This window comes from Microcaecilia unicolor, chromosome 12, assembly GCF_901765095.1.
Source record: "Microcaecilia unicolor chromosome 12, aMicUni1.1, whole genome shotgun sequence".
NCBI lineage: Eukaryota > Metazoa > Chordata > Amphibia > Gymnophiona > Siphonopidae > Microcaecilia > Microcaecilia unicolor.
The window spans coordinates 39895130-39900775 of NC_044042.1; the positions used below are offsets into that span (position 1 = coordinate 39895130).

The 5646-nt window shown below is 42.1% G+C and overlaps 1 pseudogene; it reads left to right on the forward strand.

The window, feature by feature from the left end:
* Positions 1-308: 308 nt before the first annotated feature.
* Positions 309-462, forward strand: LOC115482326 (annotated as a pseudogene).
* Positions 463-5646: the final 5184 nt, after the last annotated feature.

Sequence of the window (5646 nt, forward strand, 5' to 3'; positions counted from 1 at the left end):
ACTTATAGCCCATCTGCATATCCTCACAGCCTTCTCCAGGGTGATTCCCTGGTTCAACCAGAGCCACTGTACACGGCGGATGCCCGGGTCAGCGGGAGAAAGGAGGTCCCGCTGCCTCCTCTCCTCTTGCGCCATCAATCCTCATTCGGGAGGTTCTGGGGCCAAATGCTTGGACTAGAAGTTTCTGTCTTATTTTTTCCTTCTGTTGGTCTCTGTCAACCCGTGACCATGGAGGGCGTCCAAGAAACGCATCTCCCCACTCCTCGTGAGATGAAGCCTGTAAGGGAAAGCCTCGCACACCTGCGTGTGACTCTTAGCAGAGGAACACTCGGTTTGTACATCAATGAAGAGCACAGCTAGTTGCGAGAATTAATGTGAATTGCAGAACACATTGATCATTGACACTTGGAATGCACCATGTGGTCCAGGGTTCCTCCTGGGGCTACTTCTGTCTGAGGGTCGCCCATTCTGTAAATCGTCTCAGTGTTTCTCCCACCCCTCTCCCCCCATCCATCTTCTACCACCCTTCTGCCAACCTTCTGGCCACCCCACCCCCACCCCCTCAGGGTGGCTTCTGGCGCTCCCTTTTCTATCTGACCACAGCTGCCTTACAGTCATTCTGCAGGACATCTGCATATCCCCTCTACAACCCCAGCCCTCTCTTGCTCCCTCCTGTCCTCTCCACCTCCACCTTCAGCATGAGGTGGTCCTAAAAGGGAGCCAGCTGTAGCTTAGCCGCTGTCCTAGTATTATCCTTTCTATTAATGTTTTTAGTGTCATGCATTACAGCAATGTTCTCTAATGTTTCTCATACCTCACACTAACACAATCTGCTTTTGTCTCACCTAGATTGTAAACTACACTGAACCCTGTAGAGGGGATATTAGCGGTATACAAGAATTGATTTGAACTGAATAAACAATGAAATGCCTAATTAGTATGTATATGTAAATTAAAGTAAGCAAACATTAAAAGTTATTTAGAATTTTTAGAATTTTTTAAAGAGTGTTCAGTTCACATATCAGTCATAAAGTAAGGGATCCTTTTACTAAGGTGCACTGAAAAAATGGCTTGTGGTAGTGTAGGCGTGGGTTTTGGGCACACGCCAATCCATTTTTCAGCATGCCTGTAAAAAAGGTCTTTTAAAAGTTTTTGCCGAAAATGGATATGCGGCAAAATCAAAATTACCGCGCATCCAATTTGGGTCTGAGACCTTACCACCAGCCATTGACCTAGCGGTAAAGACTCACGCAGTAACTGGGTGGTAATGACCTACACATGTCAAATGCCACTTGGCGCACGTCCAATACACACGTCCGAATAAAAATTCTTTTTCAGACACGCATATTGGACACGCGCCAAAAAATGAAATTACCAAAACAGCCAAATGGTAGCCGGGTGGTAACTCCATTTTGGCATGCGTTGGGCCTGTGTAGATGCTTATGCAACTTAGTATAAGGGCCCCTAAGTGACTGAGTGAGTAGAGAGCCATCATTGCACCACTTATGTCCTCATAAGTGCAAACCTTACAAATCAATCTGCACTATATAATGATATCCATCATTCAACCAGCAACATACAGTATATCACCATCATAAAGCACAGCAGTGACAAACATAGAAAGGCACAGGAGATGCTAAAGTATGCACAAATATAGCAATTAATATAAATGTAAAGACAAAGTAAATATTAAAACAGCAGTTCCAATCAGCACACTGAAACAAAACTAAGCAAATCACTGTACTGCTCTTATCTGAAGAAGGAAGTCTCATCAGAGACAGTTCTAAGAAACGATGAAAAAATGTGTCACTGGTTGTAGCCGAAGTAGAGCAAACAAATACTCGGTCCACACCCTTCACCAAAGTAAATAGTCTTTCTAAAGCACACTCAGCAATCACTTACTTTATTTATTTATTGCATTTGTACCCCACATTATCCCACCTTTTTGCAGGCTCAATGTGGCTTACAGTGTGTTGTAATGATATAGTCGTTACATGGTTTGAAATACAGTCGGTAGTAAGTTGAAGGTAAAGAGGGTTTAGGTGGCAGGTGTTAGGTAAGGTCATGTGAGAGGTGTTTTTTTTTAATGTACTTGGGTGGTTTAAGGAATGGTTTGTTTCGTTAAGGATGTTTCTTGTAGGCTTTATTGAAAAGATGTGTCTTCAAAGCTTTGCGAAAGCTAGTTAGATTGTCCATGGTTTTCAAGACCATGGGTACTGCGTTCCAAAACTGTGTGCTTTTCTACTCAAAGGTAGTAGCATAGGCCTGCTTGTATTTCATTCCTTTACAGCTGGGGAAGTTCAGATTGAGGAATTTGCGGGCTGATCTTTTGGCGTTTCTGGGCGGTAAGTCACTAGGTTTAACATATAAAGTGGGGCATCTGTGTGAATAATTTTGTGTACGGTCGTGCAGATCTTGAACTTAATTCGTTCCTTGAGCGGAAGCCAGTGCAGTTGCTCTCTTAGGGGCTTCGCACTTTCATATTTAGGTTTTCCAAAAATGAGTCTGGCTGCGGTGTTCTGGGCTGTTTGGAGTTTTTTAATGGTCTGTTCTTTGCAGCCTGTGTACAGAGCGTTACAATAGTCCAGGTGGCTTATCACTAGTGACTGTACTAGGGTGCGGAAGATGTTTCTTGGGAAAAAAGGTTTTAATCTTTTGAGTTTCCACATCGATTGGAACATTTTTTTCATTGTATTCTTCATGTGGGTATTGAGTGTGAGGTTTCGGTCAATAGTAACTCCAAGAATTTTCAGATTTTCTGAGATGGGAAGTGTGCAGTAGGGTGTGGTTATAGTGATGTAATTGTTTGTGTTATATTGTGAAGTGAGAACTAGACATTGGGTTTTTTCTGCGTTGAGTTTTAACTGGAATGAGTCCGCCCAAGAGTGCATGATTTGGAAGCTCTGGTTGATTTCGTTGGTTATTTCGTTTAAGTCACTTTTAAATGGGATAAAGATCGTAAAGTCATCAGCATATATGTAGGGGTTTAGGTTTTGATCAGCTAGGAGTTTGGCTAATGGTATCATCATTAGGTTGAAGATGGTTGTTGAGAGGGGGGATCCTTGAGGAACTCCACATTCTGGTATCCAAGGTAGTGATCTGTCAGTATTCGTTATTACTTGGTAGGATCTGGTGGTGAGGAATCCTTTGAACCATTTGAGAACTGGGCCTCTGATTCCGAAGTGTTCTAGCAGGTGTAGTAACATTCCATGATCCACCATGTCGATAGCACTAGACATATCGAATTGTAGTATGAGTATGTTCTTGCCGGTTGCGATTGTTTTTTTGAATGAATTCATTGCAGACACAAATACAGTTTCAGTACTATGATTTGATCGAAATCCTGACTGGGACTCATGTAGAATTGAGTGTTTGGTTAGGTATTCCGTGAGTTGTTTTGTCACTATGCCTTCCATCAATTTTGTTGTAAGTGGGATGGAGGTGACTGGTCGGTAGTTGGTTAGGTCCATTGTGCTTTTCTTAGCATCTTTTGGCAGCGGAGTGAGTAAGATATTTCCCTTTTCTGTGGGGAAGAGACCATTAGGAGTCTATGGTTTATTTGGTTCGTGAGGTCTTTTTTGAATTGTTTAGGTACGGCTCTTATTAGGCTGGTAGGGCAAATGTCAAGTTTGCATTGAGATTTGGAATATTTTCTGAGCCATTGAGTGAGTTCATCTACTGAGATCAAATCAAAGTTGGTCCATGATCGATCGGCTGGGTATTCCCCAGGTTTTGGGTCTAGACATTCAAGGATGTTTGTGTACTCAATAGTGTTATTTGGTATCATGCGTCGGAGCTTTTTGATTTTTTTCATTGAAGTAGTTTGCTAGGTTGGTTGCCGATGGGGTATCTATGCTGTTCGAGGTAACCCTTGTGGTGTTTAGGAGATTGTTTACAAGCGAAAAGAGTTTGTGTGTGTCCTTGTAATTTGGTCCTATTACAGTTTTGTAGTACGTTCTTTTGGTTTGTCTGATGTTGTATTTGTATTTTCTTTGTAGTTGTTTCCATTCTTTGAGTGTGTGTTCATCTTTTTTTTTTGCTCCATGCTCTTTCTAGTCTTCTGACCTGTGTTTTTAGTTCTTTCAGTTCTTCGTTAAACCATGGGATTGAGCTTTTCCTGTGTGAGGTTCTAGTTTGGAGCGGTGCTATTTTGTCTAGAACTGTTCTGCATCTGACATCCCATTCTTGTAAAAATTGGGGTGATTCTGTGGTTGTTGCCCATTCATCGGTTTATATTTGTTGCCAGAATATTAGAGGGTCTATTTTGCCTCTTGTAGTATAGGTTCTTTTTTCTTGTTTTTTGTTTTGTCTTTTTTATTTTCCAGAGGAGGGAGGTGTTTGCCTTGTAGTGATCTGACCATGGTGTGACTGTCCATTTTGTGTCATTGATTGTGAGGTTCGCTTCTGATGAAAATTTGTGAGTTATGATGTCTAGCATGTGCCCTTTTTTGTGGGTGGGTTGCATGTTAGGCCAATGGATCTCCCATAGATTGAGGAATTCCTTGAGTTTGTGTACGTTATTTGTATAAGTATCTTCAAGATGAAGGTTGATGTCTCCTGCTATGAGAATATTCTGGGATGACAAACAAGTATTTGATATGAAGTCTGTAAAGTGTATTTGTGCATCTTGCCAGTTAGCCAGGGGTCTATAAAATAGGATAATGTTTAGTTGATCATGCAGGTTAGGGTGGGTGATTCTAACTGAGGCTATCTCGAGTTGGGGGAGGATCAATTCAGCTGTTGTTGTAACTGTGAAATGAGATTTATAAATTATAGCTATACCTCCGCCCAGTGGCGTACCAAGGGGGGGGGGGGCAGTGGGGGCGGTGGGGGCGGTATCTAGCGGTACGTGCATTTATGTCCCTTTGCCTTACACTTAAAACAAAGCGGCTCATTAGTCTTGCTACCAAAGCAAGCAAAGCAAAGCAACCTCAGGTAAATTTTTGCTGTGAGGGGTGCAGCTATTTCCCTTTGCCTTGCACTTAGAACAAAGCAGCTCATTTGCCTTGTATTTAAACAGAGCAAAGAAAGGCAAAGCATTTACATTTAAACAATGGAGTGGAGGAGTGGCCTAGTGGTTAGGGTGGTGGACTTTGGTCTTGAGGAACTGAGTTCAGTTCCCACTTCAGGCACAGGCAGCTCCTTGTGACTCTGGGCAAGTCACTTAACCCTTCTGTGACCTATGTGTGAATTGTGCACTCCTTAAAAAATTCTAAATAACTTTTAATGTTCGCTTACTTTATATAAAATGTACTAGTTAGGTATTTCATGGTTTATTATACCTAAATATATAATATAAGGAAAGAAGTGTCAACAGTTTACTGTGCATCCTAGGATAAACATTGGGTCAAATCACCAAAATTTGAGATTACAAAAATATTTCTGGCAAAAAAAGTTATTTGTTGACCTTTACGATTAAAGCCAGTACAGGTAAGACAGGTGACCACCTAGGGCCAATGCACCTTGTTGAGGGGCAAGACATCTGTGCTGTATCCCGCCACAACCAATACGGTAGCTGTAGTAGCAGGAGCTCTTTTGAGCTCTTACACAGCCACTTGCTTGGGTCCATGTTATTAGGAGGAACCTAGACGCTCAGTGGCATTATCCAAGCCAGCCCAAATGTGCATTGCAGACTGCCCAGGTCAC